Here is a 23,896-nt window from a genome sequence, read left to right as displayed (position 1 = left end):
CTCAAGGTTGAGAAAGCTTTGTTTCTGGTCATATGGTGTGTCCAGGTTCGAGTTTGAGGAAGAGAGAGACTTTATTTTAGCATGTAGAGCCCGCTTGGTCAAATAGATTCAAGTTGGTCCAAGATGCATTCTTTTAACCGTTGGACAATAGGCTGTTCCAAAGGCTTTTGTTGTTTCTTCTTTGCTTGGGACCACGAAAAACATCTTCTATATGTTATCTTCGTGGATCTAAAGCCTTAATCTCTTGAAGAACACTTGTTTAAGTGATTCTACAAGGAGTTTTGTTGTTAAACCTTTGGAGAAACTAATTTTCCATAAGGTCCATTGTGTTTCAGCCATTAAAGCACCAAAAGAGATTGTCTTCTTGGATGTTCTTGGCTGTCAAAGCTTCTTTCAACTCAAGAAAACAGAGTTAAACTCTGTCCATAAGAACTCTTGAGCAGATTCTCTATTCTACTCTCCATTCATCTTATACTACCGCCAATACTCTCCCTTATACTCTCACTTTCTATTCTCCATATATACTCTTATTAATTCTCTAAATTCTCTATTTAATTTCAGTAATATTCTCTATACTCTAATCTCTAACAATCTCTTGTTTAGAATCTGTTCCATTGATTTTTGGTTTCAGTTTCAGCATTGAAGATTGTGTGGAGCTCGCTCACTATCTCAAGGAGAAGAAGTGGCGAGGTTGAAGGCTACAAGATAGCCATGTAAGAGCGCAGCACAATGCCTGGAGTTAGAACCAAGGGCCACCAAGTCTTTGTTAAGCTGGTGGAAGGTGATGAATCAGTCCAAGAGCATGTGTGTTAGTGCCAAGTTGTTGATCGGATGTGCACAATGGTCTTTAGGAAAGGTGATGCACAAGGTTTCAACTGTTGATTGGATGTGCACAAGAACGGTGATGCACAAGGCTTCAACTGAGGTGATGAGGTTTCAGCCCATCATCAAGTAAAGGTTACGGGGGAGATCAAGTGACTTCAGACCGTACCTCACAGATTCTGCTCGGCCACAAGCAAAAGTCTTTACTTAAAGCTCAGCCGAAGCGTCTCAAAGATCGACTCGGACGAAACCCTTCCACTGCGATTCGGCTTCCGCGTTATTCATTAAAGTTCGAGACCACAGAGTCATCTTGCCAGTGGAAGTGGAATCATACCAATCCGAGCAGCCGTTCGAAAGTTATGTCCGATTCAGTGGGCATGTGTCAGTCTGACAAATAAAACTGACCGGGTTTAAAACCATGGTTAGAGGAGCGGTCTCAAGGAGGAATTCCAAACCGCAACAGTGATCAACTCTCTCCCTCCTATCCATCAAAACACCATAAAGGCTGTGCTCTAAACTCTTCTCTATTTTAATTCATAAATTCATTACCTTAGCTTCATTACTAGTCTTTAGTCTTTAATATGATTCTTCTTAAATTGTCACACTTTTAGAAATTTTCTTTGATATTCCTCATAGCAAACACTTATTCTTTTCTTCTTTATCACTTGTTTAAGGGTAAAGGAGACTATGAGAGCCTCAAAGGAATTCTAAAGGAACAAGGATGGAGATCATAAGGAATGTGCTAAAGGCAAGGAGGGCTAAGGAAGTGTAGCGGTTCAAAGGCTTAAAGAGAAAGAGAGCTGGTTCTTGACAAACCAAGATCAATGCTGTTGGGATTTATGAGACAAAGCTCACAAGAGAGGGTAGACAAACACTTGGTGAATGAATCCCCCTTTACCCACAACAAACTAACTCATTCTCAAGGGGGAGGAGAGAACATCAACTTGTGATGAACTCCCCATAAACAAGCTAGATAGAACCCAAATACTAGAGAGTAAGCGGATCCTAACTAGGAGAAGCACTAGTTTGAGACTTATCCTCTTCTAGTATCACAACACTTAGAGTTTGTGTACTTAGGAGAAGGAGGATTAAGAATCAGTAATCTAGGCTAAGTAAAGCAGTAAATAAGAAGAGTTTAGGTGGATTTGAGAAGAGAATAGGCTGCCTTAAGGGCAGCCCCTAACCGCTAATCCTAAACTCTCTACATTGTTAATATGAAACAAGAACACAAGTATAGAGAGGAAATCGGTTTCTCTTCTATTGAATAATGTGTTGTGATATATTACAAAATGAGAGATTACAATGCTTAATATAGGAGAACAAATGTATATGGCCGTTTGAGATAAATGAGAGGTGAGAGTGACATATAGCCGTTGGTGCACAAGTGGGTGTATGGTGAAAGGGACAGCTCCTTCCCTTGGTTGTCTCATTCTTCACCAACCAAGGTCTCACATGCTTCCTTCCTTCCCTTCTTTTCCCTTTGTGAGACATTTAACTTCTTCTTGGGCCTCTTCTTCTTATAAGGCCTTTACTTCACAATTCTTCTCACATTGCTCTTATGGCCTTGCTGACCACTCTCATTGTTCTCACGGCCCATATGGCCTTACTGGCCACTCTTATTGTGCTCACGGCCTTACTGGCCGCTCCCACACCACTCATGGCCTTACCGGCCACACTTCTTGTACTAGCAGCCTTACCGGCTACTCTCTTCTTCCTTGTGCAGCTCGGCCTCACCGGCCTCCCTCTCTCTTCTCCTTCTTATATACTAATACTCCCCCGCACGTTTGATCTGCAGGGCACCATGGGGACCAAAGATCAAGCGTGGACACGTGAGGACTACCTCATTAAAAACCTTAACAAAGAAAACCACTTGGGAGAAAACTTTGTTAAGTAAAAAGAGTGTAGTCTCCACGGTCCTTGATGTCGCATTGATCTTGGTTTGTCAAGAACCAGCTCTCTTTCTCTTTAAGCCTTTGAACCGCTACACTTCCTTAGCCCTCCTTGCCTTTAGCACATTCCTTATGATCTCCATCCTTGTTCCTTTAGAATTCCTTTGAGGCTCTCATAGTCTCCTTTACCCTTAAACAAGTGATAAAGAAGAAAAGAATAAGTGTTTGCTATGAGGAATATCAAAGAAAATTTCTAAAAGTGTGACAATTTAAGAAGAATCATATTAAAGACTAAAGACTAGTAATGAAGCTAAGGTAATGAATTTATGAATTAAAATAGAGAAGAGTTTAGAGCACAGCCTTTATGGTGTTTTGATGGATAGGCGGGAGAGAGTTGATCACTGATGCGGTTTGGAATTCCTCCTTGAGACCGCTTCTCTAACCATGGTTTTTAACCCGGTCAGTTTTATCGTCAGACTGACATATGCCCACTGAATCGGACATAACTTTCGAACGGCTGCTCGGATTGGTATGATTCTACTTCCACTGGCAAGATGACTCCATGGTCTCGAACTTTGTTGAAGAACGCGGAAGCTGAATCGCAGTGGAAGGGTTTCGTCCGAGTCGATCTTTGAGACGCTTCGGCTGAGCTTTAAGTAAAAACTTTTGCTTGTGGCCGAGCAGAATCTGTGAGGTACGGTCTGAAGTCACTTGATCTCCCCCGTAACCTTTACTTGATGATGGGCTGAAACCTCATCACCTCAGTTGAAGCCTTGTGCATCACCGTTCTTGTGCACATCCAATCAACAGTTGAAACCTTGTGCATCACCTTTCCTAAAGACCATTGTGCACATCCGATCAACAACTTGGCACTAACACACATGCTCTTGGACTGATTCATCACCTTCCACCAGCTTAACAAAGACTTGGTGGCCCTTGGTTCTAACTCCAGGCATTGTGCTGCGCTCTTACATGGCTATCTTGTAGCCTTCAACCTCGCCACTTCTTCTCCTTGAGATAGTGAGCGAGCTCCACACAATCTTCAATGCTGAAACTGAAACCAAAAATCAATGGAACAGATTCTAAACAAGAGATTGTTAGAGATTAGAGAATAGAGAATATAGAATATTACTGAAAATAAAATAGAATTTAGAGAATAAGTAACCAAGTATAAGTAACCAAGAGAATAAAGTATAAGAGAGTATAAGAGAGAATATGGGCGATAGTATAAGGTGAATGGAGAGTAGAATAGAGCTCAAGAGTTCCTATGGACAGAGTTAGACTCTGTTTTCTTGAGTTTGCAGAAGCTTTGACAGCCAAGAACAACCAAGAAGACAATCTCTTTTGGTGCTTTAATGGCTGAAACACATGGACCTTATGGAAAATTAGTTTCTCCAAAGGTTTAGGACACTTCTCATGGTAGAATCACTTAAACAGGTGTTCTCCAAGAGTCTAATGCCTTCAAGGATCACGAAAGAGCATATAGAAGATGCTTTCCATGTTCAAAATTCAAATAAAAGAAGAAACACCTTTGGAACAACCTTTTGTCCATTGGTTAAAAGAATGCATCTTGGACCAACTTGAATCTATTTGACCAAGCGGGCTCTACATGCTAAAATAGTCTCTCTCTTCCTCAAACTCGAACCTGGACACACCATATGACCAGAAACAAAGCTTTCTCAACCTTGAGAAGAAGAAGAAGTGATTTAGTAATTAAACTTTAAAGGAAATTTAACAAAAGCAAAATTAAACCTTTAAAGGAAAATTAACTAAATCTTAAGAGAATCCTAGGAAAAATCCTAAGGATTTCGTGGCTCTATACAAGCCTAAAAACACGTGAATCCTTACCAAGAACAAGAACAATTTGCTCCTTGGTTCATCACCACCTCAATTTAAACCCAAGCTTTTACCCAATCGGTGAAGCCTAAGGATGAGGTTTTAAAATCGATTTCTTTCACACACTTGGTCTATGAACTCTACAAAGACCCAAGACCAAGCTTACTCAACATTGAGCTGCTAGAGAATCGATTTAACAACAAAAGCAAAATTAAAGTTTTAAAGAAACTAAGCTAAGCGATTTAACACCTAGGCTAGGATTAAAACTTTAATTAAGCTAACTCCTAAGAGAACCAACTTGAGAACGAGTTTGAGTCACCAAGAACAGAGCCTGCTCTGATACCATGTTGGGATTTATGAGACAAAGCTCACAAGAGAGGGTAGACAAACACTTGGTGAATGAATCCCCCTTTACCCACAACAAACTAACTCATTCTCAAGGGGGAGGAGAGAACATCAACTTGTGATGAACTCCCCATAAACAAGCTAGATAGAACCCAAATACTAGAGAGTAAGCGGATCCTAACTAGGAGAAGCACTAGTTTGAGACTTATCCTCTTCTAGTATCACAACACTTAGAGTTTGTGTACTTAGGAGAAGGAGGATTAAGAATCAGTAATCTAGGCTAAGTAAAGCAGTAAATAAGAAGAGTTTAGGTAGATTTGAGAAGAGAATAGGCTGCCTTAAGGGCAGCCCCTAACCGCTAATCCTAAACTCTCTACATTGTTAATATGAAACAAGAACACAAGTATAGAGAGGAAATCGGTTTCTCTTCTATTGAATAATGTGTTATGATATATTACAAAATGAGAGATTACAATGCTTAATATAGGAGAACAAATGTATATGGCCGTTTGAGATAAATGAGAGGTGAGAGTGACATATAGCCGTTGGTGCACAAGTGGGTGTATGGTGAAAGGGACAGCTCCTTCCCTTGGTTGTCTCATTCTTCACCAACCAAGGTCTCACATGCTTCCTTCCTTCCCTTCTTTTCCCTTTGTGAGACATTTAACTTCTTCTTGGGCCTCTTCTTCTTATAAGGCCTTTACTTCACAATTCTTCTCACATTGCTCTTATGGCCTTGCTGACCACTCTCATTGTTCTCACGGCCCATATGGCCTTACTGGCCACTCTTATTGTGCTCACGGCCTTACTGGCCGCTCCCACACCACTCATGGCCTTACCGGCCACACTTCTTGTACTAGCAGCCTTACCGGCTACTCTCTTCTTCCTTGTGCAGCTCGGCCTCACCGGCCTCCCTCTCTCTTCTCCTTCTTATATACTAATAAATGCGACATCAAGGACCGTGGAGACTACACTCTTTTTACTTAACAAAGTTTTCTCCCAAGTGGTTTTCTTTGTTAAGGTTTTTAATGAGGTAGTCCTCACGTGTCCACGCTTGATCTTTGGTCCCCATGGTGCCCTGCAGATCAAACGTGCGGGGGAGTATTAGTATATAAGAAGGAGAAGAGAGAGGGAGGCCGGTGAGGCCGAGCTGCACAAGGAAGAAGAGAGTAGCCGGTAAGGCTGCTAGTACAAAAAGTGTGGCCGGTAAGGCCATGAGTGGTGTGAGAGCGGCCAGTAAGGCCGTGAGCACAAGAAGAAGGGCCGTGGAGGCCCATGAAGGCACATAAGAGATGTGCCAATCTCGTGTCCGTACGGTCAGCCTCTCCCTATGTCCGTACGGTCGTGCTCTTAGGGCTGCTCTCGGTCCATGTGATGGAAAGGCCGAGTTTGAGTGGCTTAGGAGAAGGAAAACGAGGCCTTACAAGAGAGAGAGGCCCATGAAGAAGAAGGAAAAGGAAGGAAGAAGGAAAAGGAAGGAAGGGAGATTCACGTGTGCTTTTGGTTAGGTGAAGGAAGAGAGAAGTCGCTCTCTTCTTCCTCTACTCGAGACAAACGGCTACAAGTCACTTTCATACCTTCCCCTTCTCTCTTTGTGTCTAACGGTCATATGACCTTGTTTCTCCTATATTAAGATGTAATCTCTCATATGTAATACATCACAACACATTATTCAATAGAAGAGAAACCGATTTCCTCTCTATACTTGTGTTCTTGTTTCATATTAACAATGTAGAGAGTTTAGGATTAGCGGTTAGGGGCTGCCCTTAAGGCAGCCTATTCTCTTCTCAAATCCACCTAAACTCTTCTTATTTACTGCTTTACTTAGCCTAGATTACTGATTCTTAATCCTCCTTCTCCTAAGTACACAAACTCTAAGTGTTGTGATACTAGAAGAGGATAAGTCTCAAACTAGTGCTTCTCCTAGTTAGGATCCGCTTACTCTCTAGTATTTGGGTTCTATCTAGCTTGTTTATGGGGAGTTCATCACAAGTTGATGTTCTCTCCTCCCCCTTGAGAATGAGTTAGTTTGTTGTGGGTAAAGGGGGATTCATTCACCAAGTGTTTGTCTACCCTCTCTTGTGAGCTTTGTCTCATAAATCCCAACAAGAATCAACGTTTTCTCGGTTTTAGCCTGTTTCAGGAAAAAATGGGTAAAAATGGTGTCTAAACACTCCAAATTCAACCCGAACTCTTATAATTAGTCAAATGCATTGGATTGTTACATATTGTGACCCTAGAAAGAGTAACATAGCGGTTTACTGCTTCAAATCAATGTTTTCTCTCGGTTTTAGCCTGTTTTCTTGGTCTAAGCCTCTTTTGGGATAAAACGGGTTTAAGTGTTGTCTAGACACTCCAAATGCATCCCGAACTCTTACAACTAGTCAAATGCATTGGATTGTCACACATTCTGACCCTAGAAACAGTAACAAAGCAGTTTACTGCTTAGAATCAACGTTTTCTCGGTTTTAGCCTGTTTCAGGAAAAAATGGGTAAAAATGGTGTCTAAACACTCCAAATTCAACCCGAACTCTTATAGTTAGTCAAATGCATTGGATTGTTACATATTGTGACCCTAGAAAGAGTAACATAGCGGTTTACTGCTTCAAATCAATGTTTTCTCTCGGTTTTAGCCTGTTTTCTCGGTCTAAGCCTGTTTTGGGATAAAACGGGTTTAAGTGTTGTCTAAACACTCCAAATTCATCGCGAACTCTTACAACTAGTCAAATGCATTGGATTGTCACACATTCTGACCCTAGAAACAGTAACAAAGCTGTTTACTGCTTAGAATCAACGTTTTCTTGGTTTTAGCCTGTTTTAGGACAAAATGGGTAAAAGTGGTGTCTAAACACTCCAAATTCAACCCGAACTCTTATAATTAGTCAAATGCATTGGATTGCTACAGATTTTGACCCTAGAAAGACTAACATAGCGGTTTACTGCTTCAAATCAATGTTTTCTCTTGGTTTTAGCCTGTTTTCTCGGTCTAAGCCTGTTTTGGGATAAAACGGGTTTAAGTGTTGTCTAAACACTCCAAATTCATCCCGAACTTTTACAACTAGTCAAATGCATTGGATTGTCACACATTCTGACCCTAGAAACAGTAACAAAGCTGTTTACTGCTTAGAATCAACGTTTTCTTGGTTTTAGCCTGTTTCAGGACAAAATGGGTAAAAGTGGTATCTAAACACTCCAAATTCAACCCGAACTCTTATAATTAGTCAAATGCATTGGATTGCTACATATTTTGACCCTAGAAAGACTAACATAGCGGTTTACTGCTTCAAATCAATGTTTTCTCTCGGTTTTAGCCTGTTTTCTTGGTCTAAGCCTCTTTTGGGATAAAACGGGTTTAAGTGTTGTCTAGACACTCCAAATGCATCCCGAACTCTTACAACTAGTCAAATGCATTGGATTGTCACACATTCTGACCCTAGAAACAGTAACAAAGCAGTTTACTGCTTAGAATCAACGTTTTCTCGGTTTTAGCCTGTTTCAGGAAAAAATGGGTAAAAATGGTGTCTAAACACTCCAAATTCAACCCGAACTCTTATAATTAGTCAAATGCATTGGATTGTTACATATTGTGACCCTAGAAAGAGTAACATAGCGGTTTACTGCTTCAAATCAATGTTTTCTCTCGGTTTTAGCCTGTTTTCTCGGTCTAAGCCTGTTTTGGGATAAAACGGGTTTAAGTGTCGTCTAAACACTCCAAATTCATCCCGAACTCTTACAACTAGTCAAATGCATTGGATTGTCACACATTCTGACCCTAGAAACAGTAACAAAGCTGTTTACTGCTTAGAATCAACGTTTTCTTGGTTTTAGCCTGTTTCAGGACAAAATGGGTAAAAGTGGTGTCTAAACACTCCAAATTCAACCCGAACTCTTATAATTAGTCAAATGCATTGGATTGTTACATATTGTGACCCTAGAAAGAGTAACATAGCAGTTTACTGCTTCAAATCAATGTTTTCTCTCGGTTTTAGCCTGTTTTCTCGGTCTAAGCCTGTTTTGGGATAAAACGGGTTTAAGTGTTGTCTAAACACTCCAAATTCATCCCGAACTCTTACAACTAGTCAAATGCATTGGATTGTCACACATTCTGACCCTAGAAACAGTAACAAAGCTGTTTACTGCTTAGAATCAACGTTTTCTCGGTTTTAGCCTGTTTCAGGAAAAAATGGGTAAAAATGGTGTCTAAACACTCCAAATTCAACCCGAACTCTTATAATTAGTCAAATGCATTGGATTGTTACATATTGTGACCCTAGAAAGAGTAACATAGCGGTTTACTGCTTCAAATCAATGTTTTCTCTCGGTTTTAGCCTGTTTTCTCAGTCTAAGCCTGTTTTGGGATAAAACGGGTTTAAGTGTTGTCTAAACACTCCAAATTCATCCCGAACTCTTACAACTAGTCAAATGCATTGGATTGTCACACATTCTGACCCTAGAAACAGTAACAAAGCAGTTTACTGCTTAGAATCAACGTTTTCTCGGTTTTAGCCTGTTTCAGGAAAAAATGGGTAAAAATGGTGTCTAAACACTCCAAATTCAACCCAAACTCTTATAATTAGTCAAATGCATTGGATTGTTACATATTGTGACCCTAGAAAGAGTAACATAGCGGTTTACTGCTTCAAATCAATGTTTTCTCTCGGTTTTAGCCTGTTTTCTCGGTCTAAGCCTGTTTTGGGATAAAACGGGTTTAAGTGTTGTCTAAACACTCCAAATTCATCCCGAACTCTTACAACTAGTCAAATGCATTGGATTGTCACACATTCTGACCCTAGAAACAGTAACAAAGCTGTTTACTGCTTAGAATCAACGTTTTCTTGGTTTTAGCCTGTTTCAGGACAAAATGGGTAAAAGTGGTATCTAAACACTCCAAATTCAACCCGAACTCTTATAATTAGTCAAATGCATTGGATTGCTACATATTTTGACCCTAGAAAGACTAACATAGCGGTTTACTGCTTCAAATCAATGTTTTCTCTCGGTTTTAGCCTGTTTTCTTGGTCTAAGCCTCTTTTGGGATAAAACGGGTTTAAGTGTTTTCTAGACACTCCAAATGCATCCCGAACTCTTACAACTAGTCAAATGCATTGGATTGTCACACATTCTGACCCTAGAAACAGTAACAAAGCAGTTTACTGCTTAGAATCAACGTTTTCTCGGTTTTAGCCTGTTTCAGGAAAAAATGGGTAAAAATGGTGTCTAAACACTCCAAATTCAACCCGAACTCTTATAATTAGTCAAATGCATTGGATTGCTACATATTTTGACCCTAGAAAGACTAACATAGCGGTTTACTGCTTCAAATCAATGTTTTCTCTCGGTTTTAGCCTGTTTTCTCGGTCTAAGCCTGTTTTGGGATAAAACGGGTTTAAGTGTCGTCTAAACACTCCAAATTCATCCCGAACTCTTACAACTAGTCAAATGCATTGGATTGTCACAGATTCTGACCCTAGAAACAGAAACAAAGCTGTTTACTGCTTAGAATCAACGTTTTCTTGGTTTTAGCCTGTTTTAGGACAAAATGGGTAAAAGTGGTGTCTAAACACTCCAAATTCAACCCGAACTCTTATAATTAGTCAAATGCATTGGATTGTTACAGATTTTGACCCTAGAAAGAGTAACATAGCGGTTTACTGCTTTAAATCAATGTTTTCTCTCGGTTTTAGCCTGTTTTCTCGGTCTAAGCCTGTTTTGGGATAAAACGGGTTTAAGTGTTGTCTAAACACTCCAAATTCATCCCGAACTCTTACAACTAGTCAAATGCATTGGATTGTCACACATTCTGACCCTAGAAACAGTAACAAAGCTGTTTACTGCTTAGAATCAACGTTTTCTTGGTTTTAGCCTGTTTCAGGACAAAATGGGTAAAAGTGGTGTCTAAACACTCCAAATTCAACCCGAACTCTTATAATTAGTCAAATGCATTGGATTGTTACATATTGTGACCCTAGAAAGAGTAACATAGCGGTTTACTGCTTCAAATCAATGTTTTCTCTCGGTTTTAGCCTGTTTTCTTGGTCTAAGCCTGTTTTGGGATAAAACGGGTTTAAGTGTTGTCTAAACACTCCAAATTCATCCCGAACTCTTACAACTAGTCAAATGCATTGGATTGTCACACATTCTGACCCTAGAAACAGTAACAAAGCAGTTTACTGCTTAGAATCAACGTTTTCTCGGTTTTAGCCTGTTTCAGGAAAAAATGGGTAAAAGTGGTATCTAAACACTCCAAATTCAACCCGAACTCTTATAATTAGTCAAATGCATTGGATTGTTACATATTGTGACCCTAGAAAGAGTAACATAGCGGTTTACTGCTTCAAATCAATGTTTTCTCTCGGTTTTAGCCTGTTTTCTCAGTCTAAGCCTGTTTTGGGATAAAACGGGTTTAAGTGTTGTCTAGACACTCCAAATGCATCCCGAACTCTTACAACTAGTCAAATGCATTGGATTGTCACACATTCTGACCCTAGAAACAGTAACAAAGCTGTTTACTGCTTAGAATCAACGTTTTCTTGGTTTTAGCCTGTTTTAGGACAAAATGGGTAAAAGTGGTGTTTAAACACTCCAAATTCAACCCGAACTCTTATAATTAGTCAAATGCATTGGATTGCTACAGATTTTGACCCTAGAAAGACTAACATAGCGGTTTACTGCTTCAAATCAATGTTTTCTCTCGGTTTTAGCCTGTTTTCTCGGTCTAAGCCTGTTTTGGGATAAAACGGGTTTAAGTGTTGTCTAAACACTCCAAATTCATCCCGAACTCTTACAACTAGTCAAATGCATTGGATTGTCACACATTCTGACCCTAGAAACAGTAACAAAGCTGTTTACTGCTTAGAATCAACGTTTTCTTGGTTTTAGCCTGTTTCAGGACAAAATGGGTAAAAGTGGTGTCTAAACACTCCAAATTCAACCCGAACTCTTATAATTAGTCAAATGCATTGGATTGCTACAGATTTTGACCCTAGAAAGAGTAACATAGCGGTTTACTGCTTCAAATCAATGTTTTCTCTTGGTTTTAGCCTGTTTTCTCGGTCTAAGCCTGTTTTGGGATAAAACGGGTTTAAGTGTTGTCTAAACACTCCAAATTCATCCCGAACTCTTACAACTAGTCAAATGCATTGGATTGTCACACATTCTGACCCTAGAAACAGTAACAAAGCTGTTTACTGCTTAGAATCAACGTTTTCTTGGTTTGAGCCTGTTTTAGGACAAAATGGGTAAAAGTGGTGTCTAAACACTCCAAATTCAACCCGAACTCTTATAATTAGTCAAATGCATTGGATTGTTACAGATTTTGACCCTAGAAAGAGTAACATAGCGGTTTACTGCTTTAAATCAATGTTTTCTCTCGGTTTTAGCCTGTTTTCTTGGTCTAAGCCTGTTTTGGGATAAAACGGGTTTAAGTGTTGTCTAAACACTCCAAATTCATCCCGAACTCTTACAACTAGTCAAATGCATTGGATTGTCACACATTCTGAACCTAGAAACAGTAACAAAGCAGTTTACTGCTTAGAATCAACGTTTTCTCGGTTTTAGCCTGTTTCAGGAAAAAATGGGTAAAAATGGTGTCTAAACACTCCAAATTCAACCCGAACTCTTATAATTAGTCAAATGCATTGGATTGTTACATATTGTGACCCTAGAAAGAGTAACATAGCGGTTTACTGCTTCAAATCAATGTTTTCTCTCGGTTTTAGCCTGTTTTCTCGGTCTAAGCCTGTTTTGGGATAAAACGGGTTTAAGTGTTGTCTAAACACTCCAAATTCATCCCGAACTCTTACAACTAGTCAAATGCATTGGATTGTCACACATTCTGACCCTAGAAACAGTAACAAAGCTGTTTACTGCTTAGAATCAACGTTTTCTTGGTTTTAGCCTGTTTCAGGACAAAATGGGTAAAAGTGGTATCTAAACACTCCAAATTCAACCCGAACTCTTATAATTAGTCAAATGCATTGGATTGCTACATATTTTGACCCTAGAAAGACTAACATAGCGGTTTACTGCTTCAAATCAATGTTTTCTCTCGGTTTTAGCCTGTTTTCTTGGTCTAAGCCTCTTTTGGGATAAAACGGGTTTAAGTGTTGTCTAGACACTCCAAATGCATCCCGAACTCTTACAACTAGTCAAATGCATTGGATTGTCACACATTCTGACCCTAGAAACAGTAACAAAGCAGTTTACTGCTTAGAATCAACGTTTTCTCGGTTTTAGCCTGTTTCAGGAAAAAATGGGTAAAAATGGTGTCTAAACACTCCAAATTCAACCCGAACTCTTATAATTAGTCAAATGCATTGGATTGTTACATATTGTGACCCTAGAAAGAGTAACATAGCGGTTTACTGCTTCAAATCAATGTTTTCTCTCGGTTTTAGCCTGTTTTCTCGGTCTAAGCCTGTTTTGGGATAAAACGGGTTTAAGTGTCGTCTAAACACTCCAAATTCATCCCGAACTCTTACAACTAGTCAAATGCATTGGATTGTCACAGATTCTGACCCTAGAAACAGAAACAAAGCTGTTTACTACTTAGAATCAACGTTTTCTTGGTTTGAGCCTGTTTTAGGACAAAATGGGTAAAAGTGGTGTCTAAACACTCCAAATTCAACCCGAACTCTTATAATTAGTCAAATGCATTGGATTGATACAGATTTTGACCCTAGAAAGAGTAACATAGCGGTTTACTGCTTTAAATCAATGTTTTCTCTCGGTTTTAGCCTGTTTTCTCGGTCTAAGCCTGTTTTGGGATAAAACGGGTTTAAGTGTCGTCTAAACACTCCAAATTCATCCCGAACTCTTACAACTAGTCAAATGCATTGGATTGTCACAGATTCTGACCCTAGAAACAGAAACAAATCTGTTTACTGCTTAGAATCAATGTTTTCTCGGTTTTAGCCTGTTTCAGGACAAAATGGGTAAAAGTGGTGTCTAAACACTCCAAATTCAACCCGAACTCTTATAATTAGTCAAATGCATTGGATTGCTACAGATTTTGACCCTAGAAAGACTAACATAGCGGTTTACTGCTTCAAATCAATGGTTTCTCTTAGTTTTAGCCTGTTTTCTCGGTCTAAGCCTGTTTTGGGATAAAACGGGTTTAAGTGTTGTCTAAACACTCCAAATTCATCCCGAACTCTTACAACTAGTCAAATGCATTGGATTGTCACACATTCTGACCCTAGAAACAGTAACAAAGCTGTTTACTGCTTAGAATCAACGTTTTCTTGGTTTTAGCCTGTTTTAGGACAAAATGGGTAAAAGTGGTGTCTAAACACTCCAAATTCAACCCGAACTCTTATAATTAGTCAAATGCATTGGATTGCTACAGATTTTGACCCTAGAAAGACTAACATAGCGGTTTACTGCTTCAAATCAATGTTTTCTCTTGGTTTTAGCCTGTTTTCTCGGTCTAAGCCTGTTTTGGGATAAAACGGGTTTAAGTGTTGTCTAAACACTCCAAATTCATCCCGAACTCTTACAACTAGTCAAATGCATTGGATTGTCACACATTCTGACCCTAGAAACAGTAACAAAGCTGTTTACTGCTTAGAATCAACGTTTTCTTGGTTTGAGCCTATTTTAGGACAAAATGGGTAAAAGTGGTGTCTAAACACTCCAAATTCAACCCGAACTCTTATAATTAGTCAAATGCATTGGATTGTTACAGATTTTGACCCTAGAAAGAGTAACATAGCGGTTTACTGCTTTAAATCAATGTTTTCTCTCGGTTTTAGCCTGTTTTCTTGGTCTAAGCCTGTTTTGGGATAAAACGGGTTTAAGTGTTGTCTAAACACTCCAAATTCATCCCGAACTCTTACAACTAGTCAAATGCATTGGATTGTCACACATTCTGACCCTAGAAACAGTAACAAAGCAGTTTACTGCTTAGAATCAACGTTTTCTCGGTTTTAGCCTGTTTCAGGAAAAAATGGGTAAAAATGGTGTCTAAACACTCCAAATTCAACCCGAACTCTTATAATTAGTCAAATGCATTGGATTGTTACATATTGTGACCCTAGAAAGAGTAACATAGCGGTTTACTGCTTCAAATCAATGTTTTCTCTCGGTTTTAGCCTGTTTTCTCGGTCTAAGCCTGTTTTGGGATAAAACGGGTTTAAGTGTTGTCTAAACACTCCAAATTCATCCCGAACTCTTACAACTAGTCAAATGCATTGGATTGTCACACATTCTGACCCTAGAAACAGTAACAAAGCTGTTTACTGCTTAGAATCAACGTTTTCTTGGTTTGAGCCTGTTTTAGGAAAAAATGGGTAAAAATGGTGTCTAAACACTCCAAATTCAACCCGAACTCTTATAATTAGTCAAATGCATTGGATTGTTACAGATTTTGACCCTAGAAAGAGTAACATAGCGGTTTACTGCTTTAAATCAATGTTTTCTCTCGGTTTTAGCCTGTTTTCTTGGTCTAAGCCTGTTTTGGGATAAAACGGGTTTAAGTGTTGTCTAAACACTCCAAATTCATCCCGAACTCTTACAACTAGTCAAATGCATTGGATTGTCACACATTCTGACCCTAGAAACTGTTGGGATTTATGAGACAAAGCTCACAAGAGAGGGTAGACAAACACTTGGTGAATGAATCCCCCTTTACCCACAACAAACTAACTCATTCTCAAGGGGGAGGAGAGAACATCAACTTGTGATGAACTCCCCATAAACAAGCTAGATAGAACCCAAATACTAGAGAGTAAGCGGATCCTAACTAGGAGAAGCACTAGTTTGAGACTTATCCTTGTTCTAGTATCACAACACTTAGAGTTTGTGTACTTAGGAGAAGGAGGATTAAGAATCAGTAATCTAGGCTAAGTAAAGCAGTAAATAAGAAGACTTTAGGTGAGATTTGGGAAGAGAATAGGCTGCCTTAAGGGCAGCCTCTAACCGATTCCCTAAACTATCTACATTGAAGCTAAGAACAAGAACACAAGGTAAAAGAGGGGAAATCGGATTCTCTTCTTATTGAATAATATTGTAATGATTACATATGAGAGAATTACAGCTTAATATAGAGAAAACAAAGGCATAGAGCCGTTAGGCACACAAGGGATTCAAAGGAGAGATGAAAGGGACAGCTCCTTGTCTTTGGTTGACTCGCTATGCTTCCCAACCAAAGCCACACGTGATTTCCTTCCCTTCCATGCCTTGTGACCGTTAGATCTCCTTCCCTTATGGCCATTGGATCCTTCTTCCCTTCCTTGTGAGATATTTCCTTCTTCTTGGGCTTCTTCTTCTTATAAGGCCTTTGTTCTTCTTATATTGCACTTATGGCCTTGCTGACCACTCTCCTTGCTCTCACGGCCCACATGGCCTTATTGGCCACTCTTATTGTGCTCACGGCCTTACTGGCCGCTCCCACACCACTCATGGCCTTACCGGCCACACTTCTTGTACTAGCAGCCTTACCGGCCACTCTCTTCTTCCTTGTGCAGCTCGGCCTCACCGGCCTCACTCTCTCTTCTCCTTCATATATACTAATAGTACGGACGGGCCTGTACGGACGGGCCTGTACGGACGGGCCTGTACGGACGGGCCTGTACGGACGGGCCTGCTCTTCAATGTGTTCACGGCCTAACTGGCCGCTCTCCGGACATGGGTCCGTTCACGGACACGGTACATGGTACCGGACACGGTACATGGTCGCTCACGGACACGGACATGGCCTTACCGGCCTTTACATGGCCTTTCCGGCCTTTCTTCTCTTCTTCCAAGGTTCGGCCTTACCGGCCTCTCCTCTCTCCTCCTTGGTACATTCTAATACTCCCCCGCACGCTTGATCGGTGGGACACCATGGGGACCAAAGATCAAGGGTGGACTAGTGTCATCTACCTCATTAAAAAAACCTCAACAAAGAAAACCTCTTGGGATAAAACTTTGTTAAGGGAAAAAGAGTATAGACTCCACTATCCATGATGTCCCTTGACCTTGGTTTGCAAAGAACTAGCTCCCTTCTCTTCATGATTTGAACCGCTCCTACTCCTTAGCCCACCTTGCCTTTAGCACATTCCTTATGATCTCCATCCTTGCGCCTTTAGAATTTCTTTGAGGCTCTCATAGTCTCCTTTACCCCTTAAACAAGTGATAAAGAAGAAAAGAATAAGTGTTTGCTATGAGGAATATCAAAGAAAATTTCTAAAAGTGTGACAATTTAAGAGAACATATTAAAGACTAAAGACTAGTAATGAAACTAAGGTAATGAATTTATGAATTAAAATAGAGAAGAGTTTAGAGCACAGCCTTTATGGTGTTTTGATGGATAGGAGGGAGAGAGTTGATCACTGTTGCGGTTTGGAATTCCTCCTTGAGACCGCTCCTACTCTAACCATGGTTTTTAAACCTGGTCAGTTTTATTTGTCAGACTGACACATGCCCACTGAATCGGACATAACTTTCGAACGGCTGCTCGGATTGGTATGATTCCACTTCCACTGGCAAGATGACTCTGTGGTCTCGAACTTTAATGAAGAACGCGGAAGCCGAATCGCAGTGGAAGGGTTTCGTCCGAGTCGATCTTTGAGACGCTTCGGCTGAGCTTTAAGTAAAGACTTTTGCTTGTGGCCGAGCAGAATCTGTGAGGTACGGTCTGAAGTCACTTGATCTCCCCCGTAACCTTTACTTGATGATGGGCTGAAACCTCATCACCTCAGTTGAAGCCTTGTGCATCACCGTTCTTGTGCACATCCAATCAACAGTTGAAACCTTGTGCATCACCTTTCCTAAAGACCATTGTGCACATCCGATCAACAACTTGGCACTAACACACATGCTCTTGGACTGATTCATCACCTTCCACCAGCTTAACAAAGACTTGGTGGCCCTTGGTTCTAACTCCAGGCATTGTGCTGCGCTCTTACATGGCTATCTTGTAGCCTTCAACCTCGCCACTTCTTCTCCTTGAGATAGTGAGCGAGCTCCACACAATCTTCAATGCTGAAACTGAAACCAAAAATCAATGGAACAGATTCTAAACAAGAGATTGTTAGAGATTAGAGTATAGAGAATAATACTGAAAAATAAAATAGAATTTAGAGAATAAGTAAGAGTATAAATAGAGAACAGAGAATCAGTAACCAAGAGTATAGAAAGTGAGAGTATAAGGGAGAGTATTGGCGGTAGTATAAGATGAATGGAGAGTAGAATAGAGAATCTGCTCAAGAGTTCTTATGGACAGAGTTTCACTCTGTTTTCTTGAGTTGAACGAAGCTTTGACAGCCAAGAACATCCAAGAAGACAATCTCTTTTGGTGCTTTAATGGCTGAAACACAATGGACCTTATGGAAAATTAGTTTCTCCAAAGGTTTAACAACAAAACTCCTTGTAGAATCACTTAAACAAGTGTTCTTCAAGAGATTAAGGCTTTAGATCCACGAAGATAACATATAGAAGATGTTTTTCGTGGTCCCAAGCAAAGAAGAAACAACAAAAGCCTTTGGAACAGCCTATTGTCCAACGGTTAAAAGAATGCATCTTTGAACAGCTTTAGTCTAGTTGACCAAGCGGACATGAGATGCGAAAATTAAGATCTCTCTCTTCTTCAAGCTTGAATCTGGACACACCATAGGGCCAGAAACAAAGCTTTCTCAACATTGAGAAGAAGAAGTAGCGATTTAGTAATTAAGCCTTTAAAGGAAATTTAACAAAAGCAAAATCAAACCTTTAGAGGAAAATTAACTAAATCCTAAGAGAGCTAAATCCTAAGAATTTCGTGGCTCATACAAGCACACAAGAACCGTGAATCCTCACCCTGAACAACACAATTTGCTCAATGGTTCATCACTTCCCACACATCCCAAAATAAACAAAGCTATTACCAAATCGGTAAAGCTTAAGGATGGGGCTTGTAAAATCGATTTCTTTCCACACACTTGGTCTACAAATTCTAACAAGACAAGAGACCAAGCTTACTCAACAATGAGCTGCTAGAGAATCGATTTAATCAACAAAAGCAAAATTAAAGCTTTAAAGAAACTAAGCTAAGCGATTTAACACCTAAGCAAAGTCTAAAACTTTAACTAAGCTAACTCCTAAGAAAACGACTTTGAGAATGAGTTTAAATCACCAAGAACAGAACCTGCTCTGATACCATGTTGGGATTTATGAGACAAAGCTCACAAGAGAGGGTAGACAAACACTTGGTGAATGAATCCCCCTTTACCCACAACAAACTAACTCATTCTCAAGGGGGAGGAGAGAACATCAACTTGTGATGAACTCCCCATAAACAAGCTAGATAGAACCCAAATACTAGAGAGTAAGCGGATCCTAACTAGGAGAAGCACTAGTTTGAGACTTATCCTTGTTCTAGTATCACAACACTTAGAGTTTGTGTACTTAGGAGAAGGAGGATTAAGAATCAGTAATCTAGGCTAAGTAAAGCAGTAAATAAGAAGACTTTAGGTGAGATTTGGGAAGAGAATAGGCTGCCTTAAGGGCAGCCTCTAACCGATTCCCTAAACTATCTACATTGAAGCTAAGAACAAGAACACAAGGTAAAAGAGGGGAAATCGGATTCTCTTCTTATTGAATAATATTGTAATGATTACATATGAGAGAATTACAGCTTAATATAGAGAAAACAAAGGCATAGAGCCGTTAGGCACACAAGGGATTCAAAGGAGAGATGAAAGGGACAGCTCCTTGTCTTTGGTTGACTCGCTATGCTTCCCAACCAAAGCCACACGTGATTTCCTTCCCTTCCATGCCTTGTGACCGTTAGATCTCCTTCCCTTATGGCCATTGGATCCTTCTTCCCTTCCTTGTGAGATATTTCCTTCTTCTTGGGCTTCTTCTTCTTATAAGGCCTTTGTTCTTCTTATATTGCACTTATGGCCTTGCTGACCACTCTCCTTGCTCTCACGGCCCACATGGCCTTATTGGCCACTCTTATTGTGCTCACGGCCTTACTGGCCGCTCCCACACCACTCATGGCCTTACCGGCCACACTTCTTGTACTAGCAGCCTTACCGGCCACTCTCTTCTTCCTTGTGCAGCTCGGCCTCACCGGCCTCACTCTCTCTTCTCCTTCATATATACTAATAGTACGGACGGGCCTGTACGGACGGGCCTGTACGGACGGGCCTGTACGGACGGGCCTGTACGGACGGGCCTGCTCTTCAATGTGTTCACGGCCTAACTGGCCGCTCTCCGGACATGGGTCCGTTCACGGACACGGTACATGGTACCGGACACGGTACATGGTCGCTCACGGACACGGACATGGCCTTACCGGCCTTTACATGGCCTTTCCGGCCTTTCTTCTCTTCTTCCAAGGTTCGGCCTTACCGGCCTCTCCTCTCTCCTCCTTGGTACATTCTAATAGAAACAGTAACAAAGCAGTTTACTGCTTAGAATCAACGTTTTCTCGGTTTTAGCCTGTTTCAGGAAAAAATGGGTAAAAATGGTGTCTAAACACTCCAAATTCAACCCGCACTCTTATAAATAGTCAAATGCATTGGATTGTTACATATTGTGACCCTAGAAAGAGTAACATAGCGGTTTACTGCTTCAAATCAATGTTTTCTCTCGGTTTTAGCCTGTTTTCTCGGTCTAAGCCTGTTTTGGGATAAAACGGGTTTAAGTGTCGTCTAAACACTCCAAATTCATCCCGAACTCTTACAACTAGTCAAATGCATTGGATTGTCACACATTCTGACCCTAGAAACAGTAACAAAGCTGTTTACTGCTTAGAATCAACGTTTTCTTGGTTTTAGCCTGTTTCAGGACAAAATGGGTAAAAGTGGTGTCTAAACACTCCAAATTCAACCCGAACTCTTATAATTAGTCAAATGCATTGGATTGCTACATATTTTGACCCTAGAAAGAGTAACATAGCGGTTTACTGCTTCAAATCAATGTTTTCTCTCGGTTTTAGCCTGTTTTCTTGGTCTAAGCCTCTTTTGGGATAAAACGGGTTTAAGTGTTGTCTAGACACTCCAAATGCATCCCGAACTCTTACAACTAGTCAAATGCATTGGATTGTCACACATTCTGACCCTAGAAACAGTAACAAAGCAGTTTACTGCTTAGAATCAACGTTTTCTCGGTTTTAGCCTGTTTCAGGAAAAAATGGGTAAAAATGGTGTCTAAACACTCCAAATTCAACCCGAACTCTTATAATTAGTCAAATGCATTGGATTGTTACATATTGTGACCCTAGAAAGAGTAACATAGCGGTTTACTGCTTCAAATCAATGTTTTCTCTCGGTTTTAGCCTGTTTTCTCGGTCTAAGCCTGTTTTGGGATAAAACGGGTTTAAGTGTTGTCTAAACACTCCAAATTCATCCCGAACTCTTACAACTAGTCAAATGCATTGGATTGTCACACATTCTGACCCTAGAAACAGTAACAAAGCTGTTTACTGCTTAGAATCAACGTTTTCTTGGTTTTAGCCTGTTTCAGGACAAAATGGGTAAAAGTGGTATCTAAACACTCCAAATTCAACCCGAACTCTTATAATTAGTCAAATGCATTGGATTGCTACATATTTTGACCCTAGAAAGACTAACATAGCGGTTTACTGCTTCAAATCAATGTTTTCTCTCGGTTTTAGCCTGTTTTCTTGGTCTAAGCCTCTTTTGGGATAAAACGGGTTTAAGTGTTGTCTAGACACTCCAAATGCATCCCGAACTCTTACAACTAGTCAAATGCATTGGATTGTCACACATTCTGACCCTAGAAACAGTAACAAAGCAGTTTACTGCTTAGAATCAACGTTTTCTCGGTTTTAGCCTGTTTCAGGAAAAAATGGGTAAAAATGGTGTCTAAACACTCCAAATTCAACCCGAACTCTTATAATTAGTCAAATGCATTGGATTGTTACATATTGTGACCCTAGAAAGAGTAACATAGCGGTTTACTGCTTCAAATCAATGTTTTCTCTCGGTTTTAGCCTGTTTTCTCGGTCTAAGCCTGTTTTGGGATAAAACGGGTTTAAGTGTCGTCTAAACACTCCAAATTCATCCCGAACTCTTACAACTAGTCAAATGCATTGGATTGTCACAGATTCTGACCCTAGAAACAGAAACAAAGCTGTTTACTACTTAGAATCAACGTTTTCTTGGTTTGAGCCTGTTTTAGGACAAAATGGGTAAAAGTGGTGTCTAAACACTCCAAATTCAACCCGAACTCTTATAATTAGTCAAATGCATTGGATTGATACAGATTTTGACCCTAGAAAGAGTAACATAGCGGTTTACTGCTTTAAATCAATGTTTTCTCTCGGTTTTAGCCTGTTTTCTCGGTCTAAGCCTGTTTTGGGATAAAACGGGTTTAAGTGTCGTCTAAACACTCCAAATTCATCCCGAACTCTTACAACTAGTCAAATGCATTGGATTGTCACAGATTCTGACCCTAGAAACAGAAACAAATCTGTTTACTGCTTAGAATCAATGTTTTCTCGGTTTTAGCCTGTTTCAGGACAAAATGGGTAAAAGTGGTGTCTAAACACTCCAAATTCAACCCGAACTCTTATAATTAGTCAAATGCATTGGATTGCTACAGATTTTGACCCTAGAAAGACTAACATAGCGGTTTACTGCTTCAAATCAATGTTTTCTCTTAGTTTTAGCCTGTTTTCTCGGTCTAAGCCTGTTTTGGGATAAAACGGGTTTAAGTGTTGTCTAAACACTCCAAATTCATCCCGAACTCTTACAACTAGTCAAATGCATTGGATTGTCACACATTCTGACCCTAGAAACAGTAACAAAGCTGTTTACTGCTTAGAATCAACGTTTTCTTGGTTTTAGCCTGTTTTAGGACAAAATGGGTAAAAGTGGTGTCTAAACACTCCAAATTCAACCCGAACTCTTATAATTAGTCAAATGCATTGGATTGCTACAGATTTTGACCCTAGAAAGACTAACATAGCGGTTTACTGCTTCAAATCAATGTTTTCTCTTGGTTTTAGCCTGTTTTCTCGGTCTAAGCCTGTTTTGGGATAAAACGGGTTTAAGTGTTGTCTAAACACTCCAAATTCATCCCGAACTCTTACAACTAGTCAAATGCATTGGATTGTCACACATTCTGACCCTAGAAACAGTAACAAAGCTGTTTACTGCTTAGAATCAACGTTTTCTTGGTTTGAGCCTGTTTTAGGACAAAATGGGTAAAAGTGGTGTCTAAACACTCCAAATTCAACCCGAACTCTTATAATTAGTCAAATGCATTGGATTGTTACAGATTTTGACCCTAGAAAGAGTAACATAGCGGTTTACTGCTTCAAATCAATGTTTTCTCTCGGTTTTAGCCTGTTTTCTCGGTCTAAGCCTCTTTTGGGATAAAACGGGTTTAAGTGTTGTCTAAACACTCCAAATGCATCCCGAACTCTTACAACTAGTCAAATGCATTGGATTGTCACACATTCTGACCCTAGAAACAGTAACAAAGCAGTTTACTGCTTAGAATCAACGTTTTCTTGGTTTGAGCCTGTTTCAGGAAAAAATGGGTAAAAATGGTGTCTAAACACTCCAAATTCAACCCGAACTCTTATAATTAGTCAAATGCATTGGATTGTTACAGATTTTGACCCTAGAAAGAGTAACATAGCGGTTTACTGCTTCAAATCAATGTTTTCTCTCGGTTTTAGCCTGTTTTCTCGGTCTAAGCCTGTTTTGGGATAAAACGGGTTTAAGTGTTGTCTAAACACTCCAAATTCATCCCGAACTCTTACAACTAGTCAAATGCATTGGATTGTCACACATTCTGACCCTAGAAACAGTAACAAAGCTGTTTACTGCTTAGAATCAACGTTTTCTTGGTTTGAGCCTATTTTAGGACAAAATGGGTAAAAGTGGTGTCTAAACACTCCAAATTCAACCCGAACTCTTATAATTAGTCAAATGCATTGGATTGATACAGATTTTGACCCTAGAAAGAGTAACATAGCGGTTTACTGCTTTAAATCAATGTTTTCTCTCGGTTTTAGCCTGTTTTCTCGGTCTAAGCCTGTTTTGGGATAAAACGGGTTTAAGTGT

At 40.0% G+C, this 23,896-nt stretch overlaps 1 long non-coding RNA gene across 1 annotated transcript in view; it reads left to right on the top strand.

The window, feature by feature from the left end:
- The first annotated feature begins 238 nt into the window (after positions 1-238).
- Positions 239-23,896, top strand: part of LOC147936250 (uncharacterized) — a 46,904-nt gene continuing 23,246 nt past the window's right edge. The window contains exons 1-2 of the long non-coding RNA XR_015568952.1: positions 239-560; positions 632-1,625. This is a non-coding gene — a long non-coding RNA (uncharacterized LOC147936250). The remainder of the gene's footprint in view (positions 561-631; positions 1,626-23,896) is intronic.

Source organism: Camelina sativa, chromosome 10 (assembly GCF_030686135.1).
Source record: "Camelina sativa cultivar CO46 ecotype springtype chromosome 10, ASM3068613v1".
In the NCBI taxonomy this organism is placed as follows: domain Eukaryota; kingdom Viridiplantae; phylum Streptophyta; class Magnoliopsida; order Brassicales; family Brassicaceae; genus Camelina; species Camelina sativa.
This window is presented reverse-complemented; position numbering and strand designations above follow the sequence as displayed.